Raw genomic sequence first — 16,656 nt, forward strand, 5'->3', positions numbered from 1 at the left:
CCCTTGCCCCAACACGTTTACTACCTGATAGGATAGAAGGTTGTAAGTAAATAATCAGACACAATAATATATGGTGCCTGTGCCTTAATGCCATAACAAGCAGCCCACTCAAATAAGAAAACCACATTTTATGAGTTCCATTCTCTCCCTCATCATCTGTACCCAAATCACTCAATTGTTTTAATTGTGAATGTAGACAAATGTGACTTAGCATTTTGTTTAGATCTGAATCTCTGAGGTATTTTTTATTAACCTGTAGTGTCATCAGGCAGCCAGGATCTTTTCATGTTTTTATCTGCAATCTACAATGTGTAGACTTTTACCCTTATCCCTATTGCTTCATGGTCACAAGATGGATGCTGCATCTCCAGGTCACATGTCTAGAGTCTGGGAAAATAGAAAGAAAGAGAAAGGGATGAAAGTTCAAGTGGGCTTTGTTCTTGTGAACAAGAAAGGAAAGTCTTCCACAGCAACTCTATCTGTATTTCTTTGGCCAGTATACTACCACATGATTGCCTGCAGTTAGAAGGAGGCTGAAATATTAACCATATTGCACCACTGCACTTCAGCCTTGGTAACAGAGTAAGACCCCATCTTAATTTATATATATAACAAATTTATATAATAAATTATATATAACAAAGCTATATAATTTATATTTTATGTTATAAATATATAATATAATATATAATATAAATTATATAATATATATTTATATATTATATTTCATATATTATATATAAATCATATATAACAAAGTTATGGTAACTGAAACAGTATAGTGCTGGCATAAAAACAGACATATATACCAATGGAACAAAATAGAGAGCCTAGAAATAAAATCATATCTATATAGTCAACTGATCTGACATAGCCACCAACAATACACAATGGAGAAAAGATAGTCTCTTCAACAAATGGTTTTGGGAAAATAAATATGTATATGCAGATAAATGAATTTGGACCCCTATCTTATACCATATACAAAATCAGCTCAGAATGAATTAAAGACTTAAATATAAGACCAGAAACTATAAAATTACTAGAGGAAACAAGGAAAAAACTCCATGACATTCATCTAGGCAATGATTTCATGGATATGAACCCCAAGAGCACAGACAAGAAAAGCAAAAATAGGCAAGTGAGTAGCATCAAACTAAAAAGTGGGACTAGGTTCTACACAGCAATGGAAACAGTCAAGAGTGAAAAGACAACCTATGGAATGGGAGAAAATATTTGCAAACCATATATCTGATAAGGAGTTAATATACCAAAATATATATGAAGCTCCTATAACTTAATACCAAAAACCAAAACAAGCATACCTTGTTTTATTGTGCTTTGCTTTATTTTTATTTTGTTTTTTCAGACAGAGACTTGCTCTGTCGCCCAGGCTGGAGTGCAGTGGCAGGATCTCGGCTCACTGCAACCTCTGCTGCCCAGGTTCAAGTGATTCTCCTGCCTCAGCCTCCCGAGTAGCAGGGATTACAGGTGTGTGCCACCACGCCTGGCTAATTTTTGTGTTTTTAGTAGAGATGGGGTTTCAGCATGTTGGCCAGGCTGGTCTTGAACTTCTGACCTTGTGATCCACCCGTCTCGGCCTCCCAAAGTGCTGGGATTACAGGCGTGAGCCACCATGCCCGACCTATTGTGCTTTGCTTTATTGCACATTGAGATATTGCATTTTTTACAATTTGAAAGTTTGTGGCAACATTTTCCCAAGTTTAGTCTTGGTAATGCCATTTTTCCCACAGCATGTGCTCACTTTGTGTCTCTGTCTCACAATAATTCAAACTTTTTCATTATTATGATATCTGTTATTGTGATCTGTAATCATGGATCTTTGATATTACTATTGCCATTGTTTTGGGGTGCTGAGAACCATGTGCATATAAGACGGCAAACTTAATTGATAACCATTGTGTATATTCTAATTGCTTCACTGGCCATTCTTCCATTTCTTTTTCCCTCCTCAGAGGGAGGGAAATATTGTATCTCTATTCCCTGAGATACAATAATATTGAAATTTAAGCCAATTAACACCCAAGCAATGGCCTCTAAGTGTTGAAGTGAAAGGGAGAATTGCATGTCTCTCACTTTAAATCAAAAGCAAGCAATGAGTGAGCTTAGTGATGAAGGCATGTCACAAGCTGAGATAGGTTGAAAGCTAGGCCTCTTGCACCAACATGCAGGTTATGAATGCAAAAGAAAAGTTCTTGAAGAAAATTAAAGGTGCTATTCCAGTGAACACATGGATGATAAGAAAGCAAAACCATCTTGTTGATATGGATAAAGTTTTGGTGTTCTCAATAGAAGATGAAACCAACCATAACATTATCTTAAGCCAAAGACTAATTTAGAGCAAGACCTTACCTCTCTTCAGTTCTACAAAGCCTGAGAGAGGTAAGAAAGGTGTAGAAACATAGTTTGAAGCTAGAAGAGATTGGTTCATGAGGTTTAAGGAAAGAAGCCATCCCCATTAAAATCCTTCTTAAAAATGCAAAGGGAAGCAGCAAGTGCTGATGTAGCAGCTGCAAGTTATCCAGAAAATCTAGCTAAGTGATGGCAGAGGCTACACTAAACAACAGATTTTTGAATGTGGACAAAATAGCCTTCTACTGGAAGAAGATGTCATCTAGGACTTTCATAGCTAGATAGGAGAAGCCAATGCCTAACTTCAAAACTTCAAAGGACATTTAGGCTTTGTTGTTCTATGTAGGAACCCTGGGGATTTTTGGAATGGCAAATGAGCATTGGCTTCCATTTAAAATTACCAGCTGCATTAGCTTCTAGGAAGGGAATCAGCCTGTCCTTTGAACCCTCAAAATGTATAAAGAAAAATTTGACAGAATGGAAGGCAAAAATGGACAATTCAACAACAAGAGCTGATACCCCAACACTCCACTTTTAATAATGGGTAAAAGAACTAGACAGAAGATAAATAAGAAAACAGAGGACCTGAACAACATAGTAAACCAAGCAGATCTAATAGACATATATAGAATAATCCACCCAATAACAGCAGAATACTCATTCTCATCAAGTACACATGGAAGATTCTCCAGGACAGACCATATGTTAGCCCACAAAACAAGTCTCAACAAATTTTAAAATATTGAAATTATACAAAGTATCTTCTCAGAAAAAAACAGAATGAAATGAGAAATCAGTAACAGAAGGAAAACTAGAACATTTACAAATATGTGGAAAATAACACTTTTGGCAACTAATGAGTAAAAGAAGAAATAAGGGAAATTAGAAGACACTTAGAGATTAATGAAAACTAAAACACAACAAACCAAAATTTATAGGATGCAGCAAAAGCTGTGCTCAAAAGAAAATTTATAAACATATGCATTAAAAAATAAAGATCTCAAATCAAAACCTAACTTTCCACTTTAGGGAACTAGAAAAAAAAAGGCAAACTAGGTTTAAATCTAGTAGAGGAAGGAAATAATGACGATTAGAGTGGAGATATAAAACAATGTAAAACCAAAGAGCATTAGAGATTTGAGATTAGGTGAGAAGTATAACGTATGTGTAATTCAAATCCTAGAAAGAGAGGAGAAAGAGAATGGAGAAAAAAGAAGTATTTAGAAATAATTACAAGAATTTTTGAAAACTCATAGATTCAAGAAGCATAAAAAATTCCAATCGGGAAAAATGCAAAAGGAAGCACACTTCGTGTTACTCAGGAAACTATATACAGAAAAAAAAGTTAAAAGCATCTACAGGGAAAAAGAACATACACTTAAAAGAAGTAATAATAATATTGACATTTTATAAGCATGAAATCCAGAAGACATTGAAGATCTTTGAAGTCTTCAAACAAAATTACTACCAACTCAGAAATTCTATACCGAGTAAAATATCCTTCACAATTAAAGGCAAAATAAAAAACCTTTCGAAAGAAACAAAAACTAACAGCATTTATCCCAGAAGACCTATGCTAAAAGAATTATTAAACTGAATTATTCACATGGCAGGTATGTAATTCCACATGGAAGCACAGATATGTAGGAGGAAATGAGAAATGATGTAAAGAGTGGGCACGAGAGTAAATTTAAATGAATATTGACTATAGAAACAATTGTAATATGTTAGTCATTTTAAAATACTTGTTTAGTTAATGCATGAAAACAATCCTAAAATGATGAGAAGATGGTAAATGGAGTTAAGTGTTCCATGGGAACCATGGAACCTCTCATATATATGGAGGTTTAAAAATTCAAGGATGCATATTGCAGTCTCCATGGCAACCATCAAAATAATAGTAAAATATTACATGGCTAACAAGCTTATAGACAAGAAAAACCTAATAAGAATACTAATCAGAAAAACATAACTAACAAGCTAATAAATAGGAAATACAATAATAGAAATATTTAATCATAAAATAGCAAGAAGAGCAAAGGCATGGTAAAATAGATGAGATAGATAATTAATATAGACAACTAACATAGATTTAAAAGCAACTATGTCTATTAATTTAAACAGGCTAAATTTTTCAATTAAAAGACACAGATTAATTGATTGGGTTAAAATTTTTTAAAAATAGATACACCAGAAATAGAAGAACAAGAAGAAAATATATATACCATGTTTAAAATTTTTAATTTGTGTTTATTAATATTGCCCTGCATGCACACACAAGGTTTCCAAAACAGAGATCTCTAGAGTTCTCTCACTATCTAGCCAATCATATAACCTTCCAAACTTGTTTCACTTCAGGTCCCAAGTTTGAGTAAGATTTGCTAAGAAAATCTTAACTACCCAGAATCATAAAAGAAAGTTTCTCTGCAACACTATCCAAAAGAAAGGCAGAGGTCGGGCGCGGTGGCTCACACCTATAATCCCAGCACTTTGGGAGGCTGAGGCAGGCGGATCACCCGAGGTCAGGAGTTTGAGATCAGCCTGGCCAACATGGTGAAACCCTGTCTCTACTAAAAATACAAAAATTAGCCAGGTGTAGTGGCGCACACCTGTAATCCCAGCTATTCCAGAGGCTGAGACAGGAGAATTACTTGAACCCAGGAGGCGGAGGTTGCAGTGAGCCGAGATTGTGCCACTGCACTCCAGCCTGGGTAACAGAGCAAGACTCTGTTTCAAAAAAAAGCAGATAGCTGTTCTAAAGCATACAAATAGCATACAAAAAAGCACACTAATGAGCTTTCAGAAAAACAGCATGTTACAGTTAAAGAGGAAATTTTCATAAAGAGAAAGGTATCAAATTCACATGGAAAATATAACGATGAGCCAATAACATAAGTTTAAGATATATAATTCAAAAACTATCAGGACAGGCGTACATCATTTCTCAAATCCTACTGGTAAGAATTTAGTCACACACTCCAAAGGAAAATGTGGAGAATTGTCTGGATGTTTGGCAAGCAATATTGTCTCTTCCATGCCTGCCTTCTGAAACTTGCTCCAATTCATCCTTTACATTTCCAGAGTAATTGAAATGTAAATATCATTTTATTACTCTAAAAATATTATCTGGTTTCCCCCAGTGGAATACAATCCAGATTCCTCGGTCTGTCATTTAAGGCCTTTCACATCCTGGACCCAAAGCCTTTTCAGTTTCAACTTCTGCTTCCTCCCCTGGTCACCTAGAAAATGACTTGTTCAGATTTTCTTGTTCATAATGTTTGTTTGATTGTTTGTTTGTTTGTTTTTAACCTACAATGTCCTCCTTTGCCTTTCTGCATGTTGAAATCTTGTATTTCTTTGCAAAACTGAAATGTTTTCTGCATAGTCTTTCTAATCCCCTTTATCAAGATTAATTGTTCTCACCCCTGGAAACTCATAAGCACTTTGTTTATATTTCAAATGTAGCATTTATTCTAGTCTGATTTGTATAATCATCTCAGCCACCTCTCCATTATGCTACACTGTTCGAAGAAAGCTTTGTGACGTATTTCTACCTTTCACTGGAAAAACATCAGCTAAGAAGAATTTATTGCTCAGGACAACTTATTAAGCCAAGAATCACAGAAGTAAGGGAGAGAAACAGTCAAGACTCTAGTAGTCTTGGAGGCATAAGCTAGATAAGTAAGGAAGTATAGTTATGGCGAAAGGAGTCTGATAACACCAAAATTATAAACTACTGGGGGAATGTGTAGATTTAGACTCTATCTAAGACACTATTGGTAACCCATTTGACTTCCTGCAGTGTATAGGGAACAGTATACATAAATTCTCCTTGCATTCACAGTCACATAGATTCTATTATTGTATCAAGCCCCAAAATAGAAACCAAATCAAATACTGACTGGTATATCATTAATAAGAAAAGAAACTAGGCTTTGAAATGAGATACAGTTGTAAAACTTGTCTCAAAAAGTGGTAATTCTAGAAGAAAAAAGAGAATGAGTGCTACTCAGGTAAAGTTTCCTCAAGACATCTATCACCATTAAAAATATTTATTAAGTGCCTACTTGTGAGTTATGAACTGATGGCTCTTATACAGGCATTTAATAAAGAAGATGCACATTTAATTTGGAATCACAGCATTCATTGAATCTTTATAATTAACAAATTATTTCATAGATTTCAGTAGAATTCCAAAGTTACATAATAAAATTTATTATTCGAAAAAAAACCGTATTTTGTTGATTTAGCTATGGCAATCCAGTTCCTGAAATTAAACTGTACTAACCCTGTGAAAATAGCAAAATTTAAATGTAATGACATAAAATTCTTCCTTAGAACTTATTTTGATTGTTTAGGTGAGTGATATTGCAAAATTGGAGTAAGAGAATCCAAAGGAAATGAAAGCTTTTGAAGGTTAAATTGCAAAGGTTTCATCCTCTTAAATTACCTGGAAATATGTGAGCAAGAAAAACACACATTCCTTTCCTTCTGTGACATTCTTTTAGTTAATTAAATCCCCATATGTTGCTCACTTGAAAGTACAGGTGAGGATCTGATATTAAATTGCCCTTTCAGAAGAATAAAAATTCACCCTAACTCTTGGTTTCTCACATTCAGTGGGGCCGTGAAGAATTTAATAAGGAGTAGAAGTCAAATTGGGATGAGAAAGGATGTTTTGCTATTCAGTAAGTAATTTTTTATCTACTTTGGGCCTTGATAGAATAATAGAATCTGCCTGTGGGATCTCTGTATAATTTTATGCTCTGTACAATTGAGGAAAATAAACACTAAGGATACTATTGTTCTCTTAAATAGAGTCTAAACTACACAGTTCTAATAATTTATAACCTGGAGGTTATCATACTCAAACTTTTTTTATATCAAACTAGATCTACACTAGAATCTATGGGGTCTGGATAAAAGTAGAAAATATCTCTGGAGATATATTTGGAGGATAAAGCACATGGAAGGTAAAATACACATTATTGTGCAGATTCACTTCCAAAACGTGTGTAGAAAACATCAGTGGTTTAGACAGATTCCTTGGCAAGGGGCTGCCTGATATTTCCTCCCAGGGAGCTAAGAACATTTAGATTCTTTAGCATAGGTTTTTAAAATGTACAAATATTTTATAGCCAATTTCAAAATTAGGACCCTGATCTCAGTAGAACTCTTAAAAATTAAATTTAAGCTTTATAGCTTAAATGTATATAAAGCTATTCTGCCCAAAGCTTTAAATGACAGAAACAATGATTAAAATCAAATAGATGGCCAATTAAGTACTATTTCTATGGAGAATGAAATGCAAAGACTGCTTTTTAGGTAACAGACCACTTAATCAATCAGCCTCTAAGTGTACCATTATGCTTTACAGTTAATGCCAATATTTTATACAAACTGTCAGGGCATTCTATATGCTAGTACTTCAAAATATCCCCAGAAACCAACCACTTCTTACCACCCTCATTGCTCCCAAGACACCGTCACCTCTTACCTGGATGGCTGCAAGAGCCTCCTAACCAGTCTTTCTGCTTCCACTCTTTTCTCTCTTATAGTCTCTTCTCAACACAGGTGTGGGAGGAGCAATTCTAAATATAAGGCAGAACATGTCACTTCTCAAACCCTATAATGACTTCCGTGTCCCAGAATACAAGCCAAAGTCCTTACAATGACTTCCTTTGGGTTCTCTAAACAGAGCCTGTGACAAGGAGTCTTGTAAAAGTGATACGGTGAAGGTGCGATCCCACATGCAACCTGTAAGGGGGAGAGTAAAGCAGGACAAAGAGGGAGAAAGAGTCAAGAAACAAGGTCATCTCAAGTAACGTTGACATTGGCCTGATCCACACAGGAGGGCTCTGGTACATAAATGGATCATAGAGATATCTCCTCTTGAGGCAAGGAGACCAGACTTTTAGACCCTCCTATCTGTCAACCATTGGCTGAGGGCAAGAGGTGACTCCTCAGGTTATGTGGCTGCTGTCTGCCCAGCACTCACAGCAGTAGGGAAGCAGTGCATGGACCTGGTGAGAAGATGTGGGCAGGCCCTGGAGCAGCTACTGCAGTGACCTATACAGCCTTACACAATGTGGCATCCAGTATCTCTCTGACCTCATCGTCTGTCACTCAAACAAAAAGACTTTCACTATTTCATTCAATAAATGACACAAATAGCAAGCACCGTTCAAGGTTCCAGAGGTTGCAGTAGAATAAGACAGGTAAGGTCCTTAAAGTCATAGAGATTACATTCTAATTAGAGAGACAAAATATCTCAAACAATTTGCAAACATAAAAAGATCTGCAGTGATCCAGTCTAGAAAGAGAATTAAAATAGCACAAGATGTAATAGTTACTGGGTATTAGAATTAGATATTACAGAAGGGCTTTTTCCTAAAATATTACCTAACCTTAACTTTTAATAAAAAGAGCCAGCCAGGCTAAAAGCATTCCATGAGAAGGAACAGGTAGTATAAAGAATATAAATTAACAATAACAACAGCAATAACAACAAATAGGTCAGTATTCTAGAAAATAGAGGTAAAGAGGATGATGGTATTAGGTAGGAACAGAAGCATAGATAGCGACTACAAATAATTCCAAGAATTTTGCTATAAAAAGGAGTCAAGAAAAGAGATTGATTGTTGGAGGGTCATTGGAGTGGGGTAGGTTTTTAGTTGTTTGTTTTGCTTTTTCACAGGATGGAAGATATTTTAGCAAGTTTGTATGCTGACAAGAGTGAACCGGTAAAGAGGAAGGCATTGGTGGCGTGTGAGAGTAGCGATAATTTCAGGAATGAAGTCTTCAGAAGTCATTTGTGGTGATGTTAACTTTGATAACAACAAGAATTCCATATTCACAGGAGGACAGGTAGAGAGGTCATTAAATTTAGCTATGGAAATATTCGCTCATGAGCTGAGAGTTAGGGCAGGAAGTGGTTGTTTGAGGTTTGAGGAGAGAAAAAAGGTGTAAAATGGCTATGTAGACTGTGCGAAAGTGAGCAATTACAGAAATGTCAAAGAAAACAAGAACCTTCCTGTACTGTTGAAACTGTAAATAATGTAGCTATTTTGCAAAGCACTTGGTAACATTCAATGAAACAAAGAATGTGTGTATATGCTATGTATCTGCTATTAAATTATTTGCAATATATTCCAGAGAATATTTTAAACAGACACAGAAAGATGTGTGGGCAAAAATTTGCACCCAGCATTATTTCCATAGTAGAAATGTGTCCATCGGTTGAGAGATAGATAGATAAACTGTCAAAAATGCATGCAGGAGTCAAAAGAATGGGTAACTTATGGACATATTACAAGGCTAGATGTCTAATACATAACGTTCAGTCTAAAAAGGGAGAAGCAGAATGAGAAGCATAATAAAGTATCTTCAAATTAAACACACAAAATGATATTGCATATTATTCTTTTGATACAGATGTTTAAACATTGGTATAGCTGGTGGGAAAAAAAGAACGAGGTCTAGATAAAAGATGATGATAAACATTAAAGTAAAATAAAATGAGGGCTGGCATGAATTAATGAAAACAGTTTGCAATAACTCTGATTAGTTTATTGTATATTCAAAGTCCCCCAAACACAACAATAAAAAAATAAGCTGGGAGCAATGGCTCACGCCTGTAATCCCGATGCTTTGGGAGGCCGAGGTGGGAGGATGGCTGGAGCCCAGGAAGTTGAGACTAGTGATATAGCCTAGAGAGAGCTTGTCTCTAAAAAACAAAACAAAACAAAAAATTTAAAAAACACAGAATACTAGATATAGAAAATAAAATAGTGCATATATTGTTTACAAAAAGAACAAATTTATAAGCATCTGCTAGAAATTTCAGAGGAGGGAGATCCTCTAAGTTTTCCAGTGAGCAAGGAAGGATGAGTAGAAATTACAGGACTTCTACAGTACCCATTATCACTCATTTGAGACTTATGAGAGATCATTGATAACAAATTTATTTAGTGTGTCAAGTTTATTGTCCTATTTTAGTTAACTTAAATGTTGATGAAGACTTTTCTTAAGCTTCATTCTAACTTTTACTCCTGTCCGTATTTTTCACCATAAGATTTGATTACCTCAACAGATATATACAATGGGTGTTTGGAGAAAGCTAAATTCCAAGATTTGGGATGTATACGTATATTACTGTTTTTTTCCCCCAATTAACTTTGCCTGGTCCCTTCTTGTGTTGAGTGCAGGATCTCCCAAGTGTGTTACTGTTAACATTTTGAGCTGGATAACTCTTTCCTATTGGGGGAATGTCCTGTGTATTTTAGGATTTTAGCAGCATACCTGATCTCTACTCAACAGGTACCAGTATGACAACCAAAACTGTCTTCAGATATTGCCAGATGTCTTCTGAGAGTTTATCAGAAAGCTAAAGTAAAGGTTAAGTAATTCTTAAGAAGTTGATCAGATTTACTGTATATTCTTCCATAAACTGCCTACTGTCTGCAGAGACTCAGTGCATATCGAATCCCATAAAAAACAATGTATAAGAATATTCAAATAACAGAAATGTATGTCATGAGTTTCTGTAGGGACACTTGAAAAAATACTTTAATATTTAGATAGTTAGGTCAAATCAGATGAAATTTTGATATTGAACCAACATGGCAGTTTCATATTGTTCCACCTAATATTTATCAAAAGCTGCTATTGTGTTGTTTATTTCCCCTGTTAGAACTTAGTTTCCCTGAGCATTCATTGCAATATCTCTTACTTCTAATACAGTGTCTAACACAGTGCCAGTGCGTGCACTTTGTAAACATGGATCATAAATGCTAATTAACACATACGAACATAATTATACATTTAACTAGAATAGTTATAGGAATATAAGACATTACTTAATGGCAGAAAACATCTTTTGCTGTAGTAACTTGAAAAAATTTTGACCTCCTCAAGATATTCATTACATAATTTTAGTCATCTCATGCATTTCTTCATCCAATAGTTCTAATATGAGCTTCAGAGTGGGACATTTCAAAGTTTGAATTCCAGCAGCATTGTATGCCAGCTGTCTGGCCTGGTCTGTAAATAAATATGACAATACTTACATCAATGGATTGTTGTGATGATTAAATGTCACAACATATACAAAACACCCAGCGCAGTGTTAGCTCAGGTCTGGTATTCAATGAATGTTAGGTAATTTTTGTTTTCTTTTTTGTTTTTTTCCCTAGGTACCCATTCCTATTGATTAAAGTTCTTAGAATTTGCCTCTTTTTGGGTTTCTTTTTGTTTTTGACATTTTTCTTCAACTTGGATAATATTTTTCAGCTGAGGATTTATTCAAGCAAAGTAGGAATTCAGGGGCTGTACTATGCCTAATTTCATTTCTCAAGCTAAAAATAAATTTCCATTAACTATACATATAGATGTGTATTTAATTGAATTCTGTACTTGGTTGATGAACAGAATTTTATGATTTGCTTATTATTAGAATTTAACCTAATGACCTCCCACTACAGTCATACTTCTTAAGGTAATTAACGTTGAAATGCAATTTATTTAATCTTTGCACATAGGAAGAATAATTATATTGTAATTGCACAATTGTTAAAAGATATCAAGTGCATTTATGCATTTTCCATTTAAGTTAAATTATACACTAAGCATAATAGCTTAAAAAATACTTCTTTTTTACTTAAAATGTTTTTTCTTCTAAGAAAGCTTACAAATTAAATCTCACAAAGATAACCTGATATCTTACAAAGATCACACACGTTGTACGCAGAGCAAATGTCATCGTTCCAGAATTTTATTTTTTAAAGGGAGCATTTAGTTAACACAAATCAATTTGCAAAAGTGTTTCATTCCCTTTTTGGTTCCAAAATGAATTGAATTCTCCCTTATTATTTGATTCTAATTTATTAGCAGTTTCAATATATGCTCCTACAAAAATGCCACCCTTTTGCAACCAGAAATACTTTCCAAGAATATAGGACAACTAAATCAGTTTAACAATATATTTCATATAGCAAGCAAAAAACCCTTCAAAAGTTGATTTTAAAACATCATAATACAAAAGAATAAAAAAATAGTTAATACCAAGAGTTTAAAAATCACACCAAAACCTACCTTCTTTGCAAAAAGGTCTCCAGATACCGACTCTACTTGCTTTGTCTTGCTCTGCAACTCTAGGAGATAATCCTGGCTTATTAAATGCACTCAACTCTAATAATGCACACTTCGGGGATAGATGTAAAACAAAAGGAAGAATACATTTCAATATGTTGACACTTCTCTTGTGTACATTTCATTAGCCAAGATGCATTGTGCATGTGCACACACGCACACACACATACATTCAGCACTCCATTTCCTTTCCCAGCTTAGAAAAATTGAGTGTGCCATTCTTCCCCTTTCTGACCTTTTTCATGACCATTGAGATGAAAACCTTCCACACTTTCCCTTATTTCCTTATTTATCATGATAATATTGTCTTCAAGTCACTTTGCCCCTTGATCCCCTTAAGAAGGTGTGGCTCTTACTCCATGAAGGCTCAGGGATTCCCCTTGCTTTATTCTATTATTGATTTGGCAGTTGTGGGCACATTCTAAATGGCAGATACTGGAGAAGCAAAGATGAACAAACTTAGATGAGCTTCATCTGGCTCTAGTCAAACTAATTATGTGTCTTCATCTGTCATGTTATATATATGCCCTGTCCCATTTACTTCGCACAAAAACAAAGATATTATTTTCTCCATTTCAGAGGGAAGAAAACCATTTCATGGAAGTTCAACAATTTCCCCAAGGGCACACAGCTAGTAAGCAGAAGAGCTGAATTCATAACTCACGTTTCTGACCCCAAAGCCTACAGTCTTTCTTCTCACTGCTGATTTCCCTGACCATCTGACCTATCCCACTGAGCCCTGACAGCACCGTTGTATCTGCTTGTATGACCGGTCATTAGATCTGTGCCCTAGTACACCCCCACTTTATCCCTAGGCTATGGGGGTTATTGAAGGTCTTGCTTCCACCAGACATAGAATGGAGCAATAATTTCCTCCATGACCAAATCTAGCTACACATCTTCTCCCATACTTTCTGCTCCCTCCTCCTGAATGAGTTTTACCCATTTGATTTTCTGTAATCCCCTCCCACCCCACCTGCCACACACAATTATGTGTGTATGAAGTGTTCATCATGCACTTTGCACAAGGTGAGGAAAGTTCAACAGTAATTCATTATATATGTGCTGCAATCTCAACTGTTGATTTTAGAGTCTCAAAATTTTGTTGTATAACCAGGACAAAAATGTTACTATACAAGTTTGGTCTCCAGAGGTTTATTAAGGAAGTGGCATCCTTTGTTGTCATTAAGCCTAGTTTTTTTCTTGTGCTTACTAAGAGTTGTGAGTAGAAATCTAGAGCTTCTTTATGAACCCCCCCCACCCCCCACATCTAACATCCCAACAGAAGCCCAGAATTTACAAACTCACTCCCAAAACTTCCAGTTATCTTTACTATATGAGTAGATTTCTCCAGGTCCCTAGCAACTGCTGTCAATATGAATTGTTTGGCTATAACTTTTGAGTGACTTTGGAAACCTTAGTTTTCAAGGAAGTTTGGTTTGATTTTAATCAGAAGCAACTACCTATAGTGCTTTCTGACAGCCTGCTAAGTGCTTTGGCTGAAGTCCACTTTTTCTTTTAATTTGCTACCTTGATCTTAAGAGGTATGCACTTGGCATGCAAGCAAAGTTGTAGAAAGGAAAATAAAAGGCAGCTCAGCCAAAATGTCTCAGGATATTTTTTTAACTTCCTATTTATGGTTAGACATATATAAAGGCTTATTGTAAAAGTAAATAAAAAAGAAGCTGAAAATACATAAGCACATAGAGAAAAAATGCCCTTATGACATATTATTGAGGCAAACTACCTCAAAACTTAATATCCTTTCAGCCTGCTACATATTTCAGTGAAGAAGGGAAAAAAATGAACATAAATGGTAAAAGTCATAAAGTATGTTGGCTAGTGGTATGTGTCTGCCTTCGCAAGTTAAGGCTGCATTAGAAATTCTTTTCCTAGCAAGAAATATTTAGACAAAACCCGAAAGATTGATTTAATGAAACTAATGGGTACACTAGGAGAATTCCAAGTTTGCCTAGAGCTGGAGAAGCCAGCAGAAGGAAGAGGAAGACATTTATTTGATGCCTAATAATCCTGGACTCCTACTCCTCACAAAATTCTCAAATATTGTAACTCAAGGTGCTAATTTGGATCACTTTGCCCTCCCAAACCCACATACTAGTGACTTTATCTCCATGGCTTCTCTTGTGTAAAATAACTTTCAAGGAAACTTACAAACTAGTGGATGGGAATTTAAAAATTTACAATAAACATACTACAAGACAAAAGTCGGCTAGTACTATGAGAGGGATACAACAAAGTTAATTGCATGTTCAAAGAAGGGAGAGAATGCATTCAGTATTTTTATTGGGGAATAGAGAAAAAGTGTAGGGATGGTTGATGCAGAAGTACCTTTGCTACTGAGGTGGAGAATTGAACAGGAGAAATAATAAAGGAGGAAAAATTTCAAGAAATGTTCAGGATTTTTTTTCTTTCCCTGAAACACAGGTTACAGAGAAGAAACTACTAAAAACAGAGATATAGGAAAAATATTATAAAGCACCTTGAATGCCAAACTAAAAAGACTCTGGTTGCATTTATTAAAAAATATTGGAATATTTCTGAGGACTGTGTAACAAGATCAGACCATACTTTAGAAAAAATATATGGCAATGTCCTCAAGGAATGTGAAATATGAATACAAGGAGGCTTGCATTACAGAAGATGACATTCTTACACAAGTTGCACTAGAAAATAGAACACAAAAACCTGAAACTTTAAGACAGGCAAACCAGAAATTTTGACATAAAAAGACTCTAATATAGAGGACTGAGTAAGGAGCAGCTACTTAGGCTTCTAAACGGAAGCTTGCATAGAGATGCTTCCTCTCTTGCAGGTAGGCTGGAACTCCCTGCACTCCTGGTCACCCCACCTCCTGGGTCCTGCCTTTAATCCTTTTGTGTATAAGTCACTATGGGTTTCTGAGGTTGCATGTGGGTGTGCAGGCAGGGAATGAGTGATTGCAGGTAAGCGTCCCTTGGGCACTGAACATCCCTGTTCAGCAGGGCTCATCACAATGACAATGAAAGCCAACAATAAGAGCCAGTGCAAGATTCTATCAGGCGTCCTCCCAGGCACAGGACCTCTGAGAACCCTCACTCAGCCTGTTAGTGAAAACCTAAAGCTGATGCCCACCTGAGGGAAGCTGCAGTATGTAGTGAGCCTGGCAGTAGCAATCAATGTTTACCTTCAATAGACCTCCTTGACCATCAATAGACCATCTCCAGCAACCCACAAAGTCGGCCACGCAGTCCCTCCTCTTATGGTGAAACCTCCTTGCCGGGCTCCTCATTGGTAACCTCCACATCTGGCTGCCAGAGATGGGACTTGCCTTCCCTCCAGCATTACATAGCATGTAGGAAAACTATCCATAGCTGGGCAGAATGCAAAAGGAAGAAAAAAAGAAAGAAAGGAAAAGAAAGGAAAGAAAGGAAAAAGGAAGGAAAGAAGGAGAAAGAAAGAAATAAAGAGGGAGAGAGAGAACAAAATTTAAAACTACCAATATTAGTTCACTTGGATGGTGAAATGTTGGAGAAGAGGAAACAATTTTATCTAAATAGAAAAGATATATCAGTTTTCAACATTTGTATTGTTCTGAGAACCATTCTTCCATAAAAACACATACAATGCACATATAATTGGGGTTTGATCAATATTTAAGTAGATAAATAAACATCTACTGAATAATTCATATTTCCAGCATAAAATAGATGCCACACTCATATAAAAAATTGAAAGAAAGTTTGATAAAAGAACTACCTCTAAAGATGTGAGCAGAGTTAAAACATTAAAAACAACAACAACAACAACAACTAATGGCAACATTAAGGAGCTATTGCCACCCCCAGGCTGAAGAAGCAAGAAGCAGTTACTGAAATTTAGAACTTTGTAGTGGATTCCCTGATGGGAGCTGTGACCTAAGGTGGAGGGATATAGCCAAGATGACTCCAAGGAGGAAAGCTCGTGGAATAATTACCCTGATTGCTCTCTCTTCCAAGCCTATTGATCTACCAGTGCCTCTCACTGGCCAAAATCAACATGAAACCAAATGGCCAGGGAGCCTCAATGATACAATCATTTCAGGCTGAACCCAGCACAAATTCTTAGACCATTTATTTATTTATTTATTTATTTATT

The 16,656-nt window shown here is 35.8% G+C and overlaps 1 long non-coding RNA gene across 1 annotated transcript in view; it reads right to left on the bottom strand.

Annotated features, from left to right (window-relative positions):
- Window positions 1–226: 226 nt before the first annotated feature.
- Window positions 227–16,656, bottom strand: part of LOC129524342 (uncharacterized) — a 50,464-nt gene continuing 34,034 nt past the window's right edge. The window contains exon 4 of the long non-coding RNA XR_010134890.1: window positions 227–387. This is a non-coding gene — a long non-coding RNA (uncharacterized lncRNA). The remainder of the gene's footprint in view (window positions 388–16,656) is intronic.

The sequence above is a fragment of the Gorilla gorilla genome, chromosome 7 (assembly GCF_029281585.2).
Source record: "Gorilla gorilla gorilla isolate KB3781 chromosome 7, NHGRI_mGorGor1-v2.1_pri, whole genome shotgun sequence".
In the NCBI taxonomy this organism is placed as follows: domain Eukaryota; kingdom Metazoa; phylum Chordata; class Mammalia; order Primates; family Hominidae; genus Gorilla; species Gorilla gorilla.